At 40.5% G+C, this 14,892-nt stretch overlaps 1 long non-coding RNA gene across 1 annotated transcript; it reads left to right on the forward strand.

Moving 5' to 3' along the window:
• The first annotated feature begins 25 nt into the window (after positions 1–25).
• LOC310917103 lies at positions 26–14,610 on the forward strand. Its single transcript, XR_014591393.1, has 3 exons — positions 26–65; positions 10,177–10,306; positions 14,444–14,610. It is a non-coding gene; the product is annotated as an uncharacterized lncRNA (long non-coding RNA).
• Positions 14,611–14,892: the final 282 nt, after the last annotated feature.

A 14,892-nucleotide genomic window follows, 5' to 3' on the forward strand; every position in this document is an offset into this window, starting at 1 on the left:
CAGGGCTGGGATGGGCTGGGCTGGACGGGGCAGGGGGAGTGCGGCCGAGACACCTTGTTCCGGAGGTGGGAAAGAAGGATCGCCGCTCCTGGCTTGGGAACCAAGTTGCTGCTGCTGCCCTGAGGGGTGTAGAGGCGGCGAGGGAGGGGATGCGACTGAGGGGATCAGCCCGGAGTCCCGCTTCGGGAAGGGGAGCGGGGGTCGGGGCTGGGGGGGGGCAAAAGGCGATTGTGGCTCTCTCTCTGCTACTCCCCTCCCCGTTTAATCTGGACTTTTATTGCTTTTTTTATTTTTTTTAATTCATTTATTTATTTATTTTAATGCACGGCACCAAGTGTAGCGAAACTCCGTCTCCTCGAAGGGCCGCGTCGCCAAGTCCGGGAGGCGCTGGGGCCGCTGAGGGAGACGGGCCCCGGCCCTGAGGGGGGCCCGAGGCTGGCCCGGCCCGGGGGGAGCCCGGCAAGGTGGCGGCGGGCCCCGCTCACGTCGGCGGAAACGCTTTCCCGCTCTGCCCTTGTAAATATTTGTCAGGAAGCAGTTGCCAAAGAAAGTATCTCGTTATGCAATTTTTTTTTTTTTTTTTTTTTTTTTTTTTTTAATGGGAGAAGAGAACTTCCCTCTCACCCGCCCCCCCCTCCAACACCTCCTCCTCCTCCCCGCCCGCCCCTCGTTTCTTTAGCGAGTCGTAAAAAGCAGGAAAGTAGGAATTGCACAAGGGTTTTTTTCGCGGCGTGTGAAGGCACGTCCGTGGCGGCCTCTTCTCGGCGTGCTCGGGCTTGCACACAGAATGTTTTACAGACTTTTTGCGTGCGCCGTCTTGCACTGGCCAAGTCAGTGTTTAACAAACCAGGAGGGAAAAATACATTCACACCTCCTTCCACATGAAACAAGGACTGTATATACCAACGTTCTTATGGCAAACATCCGTTCTGTTCCCCCCTCAGTATAAATTTGCTTTGACACGAGCTGATGTGGGAGATTAAATTCTTGTTTTGTTTCTTGCAGCCCCTCTTATCCCTCACAAACCTCCAGTTTCTGCAGTTCTTGCAGCGGGGAGATCCGCGGTTCACAGAGGGGCTACTTTTTTGCCTGTTTTTTTCCACTGATGATCCTGTTTTAAACAGTTTCTACTTAGGAAGTTGCACTTAAAGATTTGGTTTTTTCCCGTTGATTTATTCAGTCACACGTAGAGTAAAGGAACTTCTTTCACAGTGCTGCTTGATTTTCTTATAAGCTGCTTTCTTTTGAATTTGGAGCTTCTTAAAACAGGGCATTTCTCCTGGGCTGGGGGTTTGTTGGGAGGATAAAGTAAGTCTCTTGCTGCATACAAGAGACGAGGTGTGGAACTGGCGATGGGTGACAGAGGGACAGTCCAGTGAGGCAAGTGCTGGAGAGGGGTTCCAAGGCTGGGTTAGCTGTCACGACTCATACGACCTTAGAAAGGCAATGGTAAAAAAATGATTTTAAAAAATCCTGTTTTCCTCCCCACTACCCCTGCCACTGCAGGGTATAGCAATCATCCACCCACGAGCCTCCCTCTGCTGTGGGCAACCTCTGGTGCCCTCTGGTAAGGAAAAGAAATGCCACCTGGACAACCCTGAAGTTGGAGAATTGAGAAATGCAGCTTTCCTTGTTGTGCTGTTTTTCTCGTGCTGCCCATTTAGACAATGCTGGTCGAAAGAAGCATAAGAATGAGGGCAGCTGTTGGCATAAGCTGGCAAAGAAAATTCTGCCAGATCAGGCCCGTGGACTGTGAGTGTTCATCACCTTCCTGGGGAGTTATTTGGTGCAGCTATGAGCAGAAGGACCTTGTTCTTAACACCAGAAATTTGATTCCAATTTAAGACAAGAGCCAAAGAAAGTATTCCTGAAGACTGGTTTGAGCAATAAAAAAAGAGAAAAGGGTGTGGGGGGAAGAGTTAATTTCTTTGTCCACCTTCCTTTCTCAGCTGCCTTCTCCTGCAACCTTGAGAAAATCTGCTCTGCTTCGGTTTCACTCTGTGTAAAATGGGAATAGTAATACTGACAAACCCCTCCTTTTAGATCCCTGGATCAAAGGTACTATATAAGTTCAAAGTGCTGTTTCTATAGGGCATTATTGCCAAATTCACTATAAGCAATTCCATTGGGTACTTGATAACAACAGTAGAATCAGTCAAACGCCCTTGATGCATTGCATGGTTCCAGATACCTTTCAGAGCCTCTTTGTGTGCCATCCCACCCCCTGAGGTCTGCAGGGATGGGGCTTTTGGAGCCTGGATTTTGCAGGAGCAGGAGGGGTACAGTCCATGTCTTTGCTTCTGGCCCCTGAACTGTGGACCGCTTTTCTTTTTGACCTGACGAGGACAACTGGAACTAGACCTTTTAAAAACAGGTTTAAAACATACAACTTATATATATATATATAAATTTCGTAAGGCCTTTAGTACCTAATTATTAACTCTTGTTGATTTTTGGATGCTTTACTTCTGCATGGGTTGTTGTAATTTTAATCTCTATTTGTTTCACTGCAAAGTGGTTAGGATACTTTTGCATCTAGACACATTGCTTATAGAAATTTGGTTTGTATCAGCTTTGCAATTTTTAGCTATTAGGTAGCTAAACATTTTCTAAAATTGTACCTTAAAAAAAATCCCCAAACCCCTACTCCAGGAAAACAAGTATCTTAATAGTCGAATTGCAATTATGATTAACTTGTCGGTGTTCTCTATATTATAAAAATCTTTCTAAAATACATTTTATATTCCTAATTTTTCTAAAATACAGTGTGTCAAGTTCCACTATCAAAACAAGAAGAGTAAATGTTCTGTGGGATATTACAGTGCGGGGCTTCATCAGTGAATTCATGAACAGTGCGGTTATTCTTCCTCTTCTACTTTTTTTTTTTTCCTTTCCTCCCCAAGAAGCACTGAGTGTGTCTATGCAGCTTCAAAAGTTTCCTCTGAGCTCTTTTATACTTTAATAGGTTTGTTTTGGTGGCAGTTTACTGAAGAATATGCTGCAGACATATTTTTTTTCAAAAGGTCAAGCAGTCTCCTAACATGTCCATTGTGTATCCTTGCAGTAAGAAATCCTCAGTGCAAAGGAGAGCTTCATGGTTTTAAATTTTAAAAGATAATGATTTAAATCTTTTTGTTAACTCTTTTTTTTTTCCATCCTTCGCACTGCTTTTGGAAAGTCAACTTTTAGTATGGTAAAAAGTAGGAAGCCCATTAATTAAAAATAAGAAACAGTTAAATGTAAACTTATGGTCACCTTTCCTTCTGAAATCCTGGTGTTAAAACTGTTTTTGTAAGGAACATAGTAACAAATGAGTAGCCATGGTCCTAATATGAGGACAAAGCAAAATTATCAATTACAGAAATATCTAGGGCTCTGGGCCTGAATCTTTGATTTCCCATATGGATCTTAAAAATGTATGCATAATTGGCTTCTAACTGTGCATGCTCTAGCAACGTATTCAAGAATCAACTACAAAATCTTTTTTCAGACACTGACTAAATATATATTCACTTGTCAGCAAAAAGATACATCATTCTGATCCTCTTAACTGGAAAGAAAAAAAGAAAAGGAATCTACTTCCAGCAAAGGTTATAGTGTATTAAAAAGTCACATAGTCTCACTTTCATACGGGAGCGAAGGGGAAAAGAGGGGGATGCTTGTGGTATTTAAGCACTCTTTGAGACACAGGACTAATCAATGTAACTTCTGGCTCATACTTGAGACCTACATTTTATTAATACACATTAAGGTCTTTACTCTGCTAAAGTAAATAGCTATGCCATTCAGGCTCAGTTTCAGTGGAAAAAAAATTGTTCTTTATCGACAAAGAAAAATAGAATTATTCAAGATAAAAATAATTGTTAAATTTTACTTTTCTCCAAAATTATTTAAAAAAATGTATGTGTGTATCCGGGTGATTTTGAAGGAATGAAAGACCCTACGAATTAGTACTAAATTAGTACAGAAGATAATGATCAAAAAATCTTGTTAACTGGTTCAAATGACATAAATTGGAGTAGTCTATAAATGTTGCAAGCATCAGAAATAGAATTGTCATTGTCCGTCAGTTTGATTTTTTTAAAAAAAGTTTCTCCTTTTCCTTGTGTTCATTTTGGAGAAATGCAATATGCCTTACTGCTTCCTTCTTTAATTCAGTACACATGAATTCCTACAACAGTTTATTTATCAGGTATGTTTCAGAAACTAAGATTAAAGTCTCCAGCTGATTTAGTAGCTGAGGCATTACTCATCAGAATATCTGATTACCGGCATATTTAAGCAATGGAACAGACTAAACATGAAACATCGCATCTCCCAATATGTATATTTTAATTACTACTAGCCAAACAAATATTGAGATGGTCTTATATTCAAAGTTTAATGCATGATCATGTGAGCAAAAATCCACAATACCGATCAAAACGTTGTCATCATCACATCTATGGCGGCACTTAAGTTTTCCTTTAAAATTTCTGTGTGCCTGTCTCATAATGGTTATGGGTCTCACACTCCTCATTTAAAACAATTGCAATGGTGGTGTTGAGGCACCCTGGCAGAAAAGATGTCCAAAAATACAGGAAAAAACAATACCAGTTGCAGAGGTGTGACACCGACCTCCTCCTTCCCTAATCAAACTCTGTCCACATGAAACCCCTCTTTTCCGAGAGTTGTAACCCTTTAATTGTCAATGCTCTAAATATATAGCTATACTCATATAGGAAGCTATCTTTAAGAAGGTAGCTGATCTATAATTTTGCTTTTTTTTTCAATAGCTTTAGGCCAAGTTTCTTTATTCCGAGTAATTGGCTCTAATATATAATCTTAAAACACAAGATAGTAAATCATTAAGACACGATTTTTCTGTTCAGACCACTCTTTCTTAATTACCGTGCTGTCTGAAAATATGAGACTATCAGAGTTTTAGTTTCATTTGAACGAGGCTGTGCATGGATTAGGGCTTCAGAATTTTCTTATGCCGCATAAAAATTCCCTCTCCCTTTCTAGCTAAAAGCCCCAAGCAGCTGTAAACACCTCATGTTTTCTAGAGGCTTGGCTCCCCTAATGCAGCCTGGTCATCTTACGAATCCACTGGTCAAATGAATTTCAGTGACCGGTGATCAAAATTTTCCTTAAAGCCTGCAGCGTGGAGGTTGTGGTGGTTGTAGCAATTGTGCAGTTGTGGCAAGGAAGCGCTGCGTTTCCGAACACCTTGGTTCTCGATTTCCCACCCGCGTGAGATATGGGTGACACCATACTCCAGGCATATTTACGGACACCGTTGGAGAAAGGGTAGGAGCGATGGAGACAACAGCTAGAAACTCCAACGCCACAACACGATTACAGTACGTTTTCCTTTCCTTGTTCTTTCAATTCACAGTAAATTTCATTCCAGCTCTTAGAAATCATCATTCTATCCCCCTTTTTATTTCAAAATGGTTGCATATTTTTCATTCACGAAAAGGTTAAAGGCGTTTCCCCATCGCAGGAGGGATTATCTTACCAGAGGATTCTGGGACTGCAGATGTATACTGCGGCAAAATCCTAAATTCATCGGCAAAAAAAAATCATTTCCAGACCCCAGCTGCTAAAAATAATAGAATTATAGTAAATCATTGATAAGATTAAAACATAAAGCCATTTTTACGTTCCAAAGTGCCCTAAAACATGAGTCTTTTCTCTTAATTCATTTCTTAAATAATGCAAATTTTAAAGTAGCTTTTCTATCCCAAGCACGCAGCGCCATGAAATCGATAATTTTTGATCTTTTGGTTAGTAGGCAACATGGTGAGCTATTGCAGTGACTGCAGGCAGCAGACATGTTCTTGTCAGCTAAAAATTTTCATATTGTTTTTGAGTCCATGGAGATTTGCGGATGGGATACAGCCAGTTATAGCTTCAGCTTGCACTTTGCTGGGGGGACATAAACCAGCACTGTTTTAGATGCATGTATAGATATAGATATATGTTTTAAAAACAAGAAGCATTACTGGATTTTAAACAAAAAATTATGTAAAAAGAATGGCTGGTGTGATTATAATCGCATCATGCAGGGTCCACGGTTTCCATTTAGTGAAATTTCGCAGAGGGCAACTTCTTAAGAACATCCCTGCTGTGCAGAGTGAAAAGCATGAACAAACCAAAGACAGAATTCATCTGTGTTTATATTTTACAGACAATGAAAAACCTACTCTTTGTATGCCTTTTTTTCCACCTTATTATTTCACGAAAACTGCAGCATTTTCCCCGCCCCCACCCGAACACTCACCACCCCAGCACTGCGGTGTTCGGTCTTTCTTTCTTTCTTTCTTTTTTTCCATCTCTTCTTCTTTTTTGCTTTCACAAATTCTGCACGCGCCATCTTTGTCTATTGTTACTCTTTTCTAATTTCTCTTGCCCATTCTCTTTCAAATCGGCTAATAAACAGAAGGCTAAATGCCTGGTCAATGCTTATGTGTTATATTCTCCCCATCTTTTTTCTTTCTGAGAAATAAAATTTAAAAAAACTCAAACCAACACCCCACGCCCCAAAATTTCTCTATTACCATAACCTGTTGTATACAGTGGTGATAAAAAACATTATTAACATAATAGCAACAGCTGCAGCCTAAATAGAAGCTATGAGATAATAAATGTGCTACAACAAATTAATTTGCTGCAGGTGCTTGTGCTCTGAACTGCGTAACCCAAGCCATTTCAAGTCTGAATACAATTATTATTCCCCCCACATGCTAAAACAAAGTGCAGAGCAAAATGTCCTGTTATTATGAATATCTTGTCCTGTCCCCCGAACATTTTTACCATCAGCAAAGAGTGGAAGAAAGGGTTTTAAAACCTTAGTAGAAAGCTGTGGCATTTAAAAATATTTAACAAGGCTTCAAGTCATGTCCAGGCTTGAAGAGATAATGTCTGTTTGGACATTAATTTGCACCTATTGTCTCTTAACCAGAGCTCTATAGGTAAGGACGCAGCGAGGTATTACATACGTGCAATTGGCAAGGCAGGGGCTGTAAACATCTCATTAGTAACAGATGCATATTTGTGTGTGTTGGCTCTTCCATTTACTTCATTGCAGAGAAAAAAACCAATCTCTTTGCAATTTGGCTTGTATAATGAGCAGTGAACTAAGCAGGGATTTTTACTATTTTTTTTTTATTTTATTTTCTTCTGGTAAATGTAGTGTTTATGGAAGCCAGTTACTAGTTACCTTACAGGCATGTACCAGTAGAGAGTTGCAGCATTCTTCAGACTATGAAGATGGGAAGTTTGATGAAGCCAAGTGGTCTCTTTTCATTTGGACTCTGTGCTATAAAAATTAACCACGTGCTTATTTCTTTTTTTCTTTTTTTTACCCCCTGCCTTTTTTTTTTTTTTTTTACTGTTCACAGATCTAATTGTCTGAAACTGGGTGAAAAGACAAAATTAGGGGCTCAGCTGTGCTGACTTTACTAGTCTTTTTCATTGCCACAGCACACGCGCCGCCTTTTTTTTTTTTTCTGTTTTCTTTTCAAATGTAATTAGAGAACTCGTGTGTTTTAAAAGATTGATTATTCTCACAGACTAACCTTGAAACGTTCTTTCTACGTTGGTGAAAAAAAAAAAAAAAAAAAAAAAAAAAAAAAAAAAAAAAAAAAAAAAAAAGTATGGTGTGTATCCTAAGAGAACTAATCAGACTAATGCCTCTCCCAGGACACTTGTGCCCTGCGCTTGGGCGCGGCGTTGGGGCTCAGAGGAGCCGGCCGAAGCCCCGGTGCCGGAGCAGGGCAGGCGGAGGGTGCTGCAGATGCAGAAATGCACTGAAAGCCCGCAGCGGTGATGAGGAGCGCCTGCTCGCATGAGGCGGCCTGGGGAGGTCAATGGGATTACTCATGAGCGAGTGTGACGTTACACAACTCATCCCTAAGCTAGAATTTGCATGTCTCAAATCCCTTTTGCCCAATGAAGAAAACGTATAATCAGTTAAGCAAAGATGTATATACCACACTAGTGAAAATGGTTCTGGTTTTAAGGCTGCTTTCTGCAGCTTCTTCGTGTCTACTCCAGAGATCTGATTTTTAAGTTATTAGTTGGGCTCAGCTTCCATCTATGTCCATAACAATTTTCTCAGAGTAACAACTGGGATATGAATTCCTAAAATTGAGGCATTCATCTCTATAATAGTTCATGCTAATGTGTCTCCCAGTCATCATCCAAGTAAGTAAATAGTATAGCATTTCTGCATATGAAGCACAGGGTGAAAATGTGCTTTCGCAAACTTCCTTGCAGGTATTTCCACAGCCCAGTCAGTTTCTCCTTTCTCCTAGGTAAAGCTGGTGCCACAAATGCGTGGTGCTTTAGGCTCTTTCCCTCAGATTCCTGGTATTTTGCTTTTAAGAGTCAGGGTGCTATTCATGTTCTCAAAGGATATCTGTATTTTGCTGCTAAGTGATTTCAGTGGGGGAATTGGATCAGTATTTCATAACTTGTGCATCCGTCTAACTGCTTCGTGCTACTGGCAGAACCCAAGCACTGCCTGGCTGAGACCACATCACACAGGGCAGGAAAATAAAAATCAAAACTGAAGATCTGAAGCAGGACTGAGGGACTGGTTTTCGGGTTATTTAGGTAGCTAGTGGAGTACCCCATACCCTCCCTCGCTCCCACTAGCAGGTGCTTTTGCAAATTTGCTCACTGCCAAGTAAAATGCCTTGCTTGGCATTCAGTAGGAAAGCTCAGAAACTGTGGCTGACCTAGGCCTACCCAGCAGAAATGCAAGTGTTGGAGAACAGTGACTTAGCACAACAAAACACTACATAGTGGAAATCATGGCTGACTTCATTAAGAAAGCACAAACAACCTGATGAATTGAATGGAGGAGGAGAGAAGGTAGAACAAGCTGTTTATTTGCCATCATAAACCACTCCTCCCTCAGCAAAGAATAAAAATGAAGAGGAGAAATGCAGGTAGTTAAGCGTAGGACAACCTGTGCAAGGCAGGTAGTGCGACCATCAACTCTGTATTGCTGTATATATGACTGTAACAAAGTAGAGATTATTTTTTGTTCATGAGCTAATGTTACTGAAGATTAAGCTTTACTGTGGATGTTGAGTGTGAGCCTAATCCTTGCTGGAGTTGAGCACCCAATCAGGAGAGCATTTTTTGAGAGTTAAGGGATGCCAGCCGGAGTATCCTCATTAAAAACTAACAAATAAACAAGCCCCAAACTGAGCAGTTGCATTAGTGCTTTATTATATCCGGTAATATCTGCCCTCCTGCATAATTATAAATTACTTTTTTTTTTTTTTATTTACTTCCTCTAAGTTTCTGCAACCTGTGCTTATGCAGGTTCCATTTCTGAAGCATATTCTTTAGCACTAGAAATGTGAACATGAATGCATGAGTCTGAAGCTCTTTCCTGGGCTATATTCATTCCTGAATTCACCTGTTCACTGTTTGGGTTTGTACAATAATGTTTTGTTATTGTTTTATGTCAATATTTGCTACTGAGCTGGGTCTACCTTTTTTCTTCCACCCACCTTTCCTCCTGTGCACTGCCAGAGAAGTGTGATTTGAATGAAGCCATTCCCAGAGATATTGCCATTTACAGCAGCATCACTGGCTATAATTTCTCAGGCAGCAACCACAGGGTTGGAGGGGAGACAACGTGTGGAGGTACTGCTGTGTGTGCCCAGGGGTCCTTGCAGCACATCACTCACCAGTCCAGAGAGGGCTGTGCCACATCTCAGGCTATGGGTGCTGTATGGCTGGTGGGGTTTGAGCTGGGACATGGTTTTACAGTTTCTGAGCTCTTCTTTCACTCTTCTGCAGGGCTGGACAAGTTAGGCTCTGTTTCTTTGCATCAGATTTCCTCCAGTATAGAGGCATAGCTTGGAAAGTGTCTTTGGGTGAAGCTTTTAGCTCTGGGCACCTCTAGAGCAGGAATGGGGAAAGGGCTCTGCCAACTTTGCCAACAGATTTATTTATCCCTGGTGCATGTGAAATTCTGTGGGACAAAGGTTCTATGGTTTCTGGGAAGCCCTAAGTCTAAAGGCTGGCTTAGTAGCTATTTCCTCCTCATAAGCTTTTTCCTTTGTCTTCCCACTCTTACTCTGTTTGCCATTGCCTTTCTCAACCATCAAGTTCTTGCTCCCATTTAGAAGCCACACAACTTCTCAAATTTTTTTTTTTTTTTTGAAGCTGGTTCATATCACTGCACGGTGGAGCCACATAAACAACATGGTGAGGCTTCCTGATGTGTTGTGTGCTACTAAGACACTCGAATATGGCTGAGCTTGTGCTGTGGAAAGAAGAAGGAGCTGATGAGGAGGTCTGTTGTGGGAGAGATGCATGGTGTGAATGGGAAAAACGCAACAGGGGGAGGGGAGACATCCGGCACATCTCCTTTGTAGATCTCTGTAACTCTGGGGAGGATCAGGTTGCCAGCAAACTCTCTGTTGCCGAAACATCCTTCCCCTAGGAAAAGGAAAGTGGAACACAAATCACCAAGGGCCTTTCGTAGTCAACCCCTCACCCTCTGAGTCTCTCATCCTGCCACTGCCACCATGGAAGGTCCTTTAACAGGGCAATTGTTCCTTTTAAGGCTCTGCTGTAGCTGGACTGAGGGGCAGGGGCACATTCCCCATTTGTGTAACTCACTAATCTGCTTGTTGCATTTAGGATCCAAAGCATTTTTTGGTGGTGCTGGAAATAGCCAGCACCCGAGGATTTTTTTGCTTTCAAACCCATTTCTTTCTAACAATTTCTCACACAAAATGACTAGCAAATTTCACCCCTGTGTTGTTTTGTAAACTCTTGGGTTGCATAATTCAGTAAGTGACTGGACAAATCATATGGTCAAATACAGGAGAGGGTATGATGTTCTAAACATGTCAAAACGGGTGAAAAAGAGTAAAAATAATGATTTTTGGCATGAATTTTCAAAATAATGAAGACTTGAGCAATAAAAAAGAAGAGAAGTTTTTTGGCATGGGCACAGATAAATATGAGTTTCACGTTTTTGAAAAGTACAGATGATCTGAATCTATTCATTATTTGAAATTCATATCTGGTCCTGTGCAAGAAGTGTAAAAACTGATACTGACTTTTAGGAATGTCCCTCAAGACCTTTATACACCTACATTCTGTTGCTTTCCCTTTCATCCTCTTGTCAGTCAATATTTAACCCTTTTGGATTCTGACCTTTTGGTAGTGTGAGGGCTCGGTATGGAGCTGATCAGATAGTTAAAAGGATATTCTTGCATATTTTTACAAATCAAAAACCACACTTGATTTACTGTGATTTGTGAGTTATGTCATTACGAATACACAGGAACTTGTTCACTGAGGCACTAAGTCTCTCAAAATCTTCCCTAATTTGCTTCACAAACCCCTATTTATTTGAAATTTCACCCCATATTTTTTTTTATTCTTTCTCGAACATCAAGTCAGATGTTTAAAAAGCACCCTGTATCAAGTCAGTAAGTATAGAAGTTTCCATGTGATTTGCACATTCATTACATCCCCCTAAACAGAGCAAACAGATTACAAGGCTTGTGAGTAAGATAGTATAATTATCTGATGTAATTTAAAAAAAAACGGTCTCCCCAAATTGTAGTAAATGTGTAAAATAATGACTAAACAAAAATATTTACCCATCTCTTCACATCTAAAACATTTCTTAGTATGTACCTGTTCCAGGCTCATAGTACTATCCTTGACTGTCGCCTATTTTCAGAAGTATAAGGAAATTGTTACGGGAAAGGTGACAATAATACATCTTGTTGGAACTGAGAAACAAAATGAAGCAGCTGTACATCAGAGAGAAAATCTGAACCAAGAGACTGATAATGAGTGTGGCAAGTATTTTTTCTTGCTTATGGGTGGAAAAGCCAGTGAAGTCTCCGTTTGAAGACAAAGCACATAGTAATGTGATCATAAAAATCTCCTAATGGGGGCTATGTGATGTTCTGTAAATGTATTCCTTTCAATACATCTACACAGTCTCTCAAGGCTGCCTGAAACGGTACAGGGGATATGATAGCATCGGCATAGCTGGATGTGCACAGAGCTGATACTCCTGTTTTGTTATTATTGCTATTATTTGTGCTGTTATTATTTAATACATTTATTGCAGCAGCTTCTCAGAAGCTGAGATAAAAATCATCACCCCATTTTTGCAAGGCAGTGTGCAGACATTGCCAAGGCACTGTCTGTGTTCCGAAAAGCCTGCAATTGATGGAAACAAGTGACATTCAGAGGGTGGGGAGACGAGTACCATAATTATGGGTGGGGCTGGTAGTATTACCTGTTATTAAGGGTTTGCCTGACACTTCCCATTTTAAGACCTGTTTTTGGTGGTTTGTAACTGCTTAGTAAACTTTAACCATTTGTCTTTCACTAGACTTCCGACCTTGGCTGCCAGTGCAGCTCAGTCATTATTAACAGACTGATTTATTTCATTTAGGCTTGGGGGATGGCAGGGTTGGGGCTGACAGAGGAAGCAGCAGCTTTTAAAAAATGCAAAAAAAATTGACATTGTGTCTGTCACGGTTTATCTAAAATAAGGACTCAAATATTATAATGTCACTGTTTCCTTCTATTCCCCCAGCTGTCTGTCTGCATCCTTCTCTGAGCTCTTGGCTTAGATTTGTCTTTCTGTTCTGCATTTGTACTGTGGGTGCCTTACTCAGCTGAGTGCTGGTCCGTGACTGGTACACCTATAAGCAACAGAAGTCCCAAAAAATACTTAGGTTTAGCACAGAACAAATGCTATTGGGAGACAGCGAAATATTCTCTGTAGAGAAACCCTTCACAGTCTCTTCCTTATTGATTGCAAATCTCGAATTACTTACTTTTCCCCTAATACTTACAGTGCTAGAAATGTTTAATATTCAAATATGTGTGACTTTTCTTGTCAACAACAGCTCCTTTTGGTAAATATTTTTCTAAAAAATAAGGAGGCTGTGTTTTAGGCTCTGTTTAAACAGAGACATGGTGCTGTTGGGAATCACACTGAGCAAAAGCTTTTTCCTTCTACGTGTGTTTTTGAAATCAGCACAGAGAGGAAGGGAATGAGCCACTGGGTTTGTATTTCCACTGGAAGTGCAAAACAGAGGGCCAATATTCATTAAGATTGTTATACTAAGTCAATATGACCTTTCTCTTTGTATTTTGCTTCCTTCAATTGACTTGAAATTGGACTAAGCAGCAAACACTGTGTTCAGGACTTGTGAATTTCTTCAGCAAAGGTCAATATTTTCAACTGTGAGGGGATCATTGTTTCAATAGTGATTTTTGCGTTACCTATAAGGCCTCGCAGGCTATTTAATTCACCTCCTTTATAGTCAGTATTTTTCACCCCCTTTTAATTAAAGTGTTAACAAAATCTGACATGATTTGGTCTTTTAGGATAAATGCAAAAATTACTAGATTTTTGTTACACCAAGTTTTTAACATTCTGCTTTCCATACCTGAAGCCCAATCTTGCAAACTTTCAGGTTCTGTTTCAGGTTCTTTTGCTTCACTTTTAAATTTAATTTTGAGCAATTTTGTCCCCCTGTGAATATCTCTGACATTTGCAGGAATTGTCCCTACATTTAACCAAATCAATAATGCAAAAGTTTGGAGGCTGAATGTTTGAAGCTGCTCCTATTGGGATTAAAGATATTTTCCTAAATGCAGACTTGTGTTCTCTCCTTGTAACCTGGTTATGGACCATGTAATCTATGGCACACTTTTAGAGTGTAATCATACGGAAAGGTCCTTGACCAAAAAAAGCAACCAAACAACACTAGGGCTCAACAAGCCACAAATGTGCTTTGAAATCTGAGTGTGGGCAGACTCAGGAGCAGACAATGCTCAATCATGCAGAGGGCAAGTTTCTGTTGATTTTAAACAAACAAACAAACAAAACCCAGAAGAAACCTCTACACTCTTTAACAAATCTGATTTAACATAAGAATTTCATATGGCTGTGACTTGTGATTAGTTTATTCTTTCCCTGTTGGGTAGCCTCTATTAGCTTTCAGTGATGTAGCAAAATACAGCCCTTCTGCCCCAGTCTTTTAAAGGCAGCCCCATCCCAACTGAAAAGGCAAAATTCACTAGTTTTCATTTTTTGGACCATACTTTTCACACATGCACATGCACAAAACTCCTGCAGGGCTCAAAGGGAGTATGTTATGCAAGGATTGAGAAGAGAATACACCCTGGATTGCTGGTATTTTTCCTAGGATCAGGTGGAGAGGTGGTCTTTGCTGACGCCGTGCTGGGCTCATGCCAGCTGCTGTAAGTGCATAGAATCATAGAACTGTTTAGGTTGGAAAAGATGGTAATAAAACCTATTTCTATGCAAAAGAGCTTATTGCTAATAATTTCTGTCAGCTTCTAACCACTGGTGTGTAGGGTTTTTTTTAAACTAGATGTTTACAAGAAGTTGTTAATTTTTTTTTTTTTTTTACTTCAGTGTTTTAATGCAGTACTACTGGTCATCAGCTCCATCTAACTCATCCAGGCCAGGACCCAACTTAGGCCCTTTTCTAATGATAAAAGCTAAAGTAAAAGATAAAATAAAGCATGTTTTCCTGAATGTCTTGATTTTTTTTCCTGTTAGCTGAAATTAATGTGCAAAAATTTCACAGTAAGACACAGAAACTGCAAAGAGCCAGGCTGAAACCATTTGGGCTCTAGTTATGTGCTGCTGGGAGGGGACACTCAAACAGTGAGTGAACCTGACAGGAGTCACAAGTCAAAGTCTTTAGAAACCACCAGCCATGAAGTGATGATCTCGCCATTCAATGCATAGAGGCACATTTGAAGAGACATATTTTGCCAAAGTATCTCCCTTGAGATACAGTAACTACAGGTGTGGTGGAAGGTCCTGTAAATGTCCTGGGAGCATTAGACAATCTCAGA

The sequence above is a fragment of the Zosterops lateralis genome, assembly GCF_965231275.1.
Source record: "Zosterops lateralis genome assembly, chromosome: 1".
NCBI lineage: Eukaryota > Metazoa > Chordata > Aves > Passeriformes > Zosteropidae > Zosterops > Zosterops lateralis.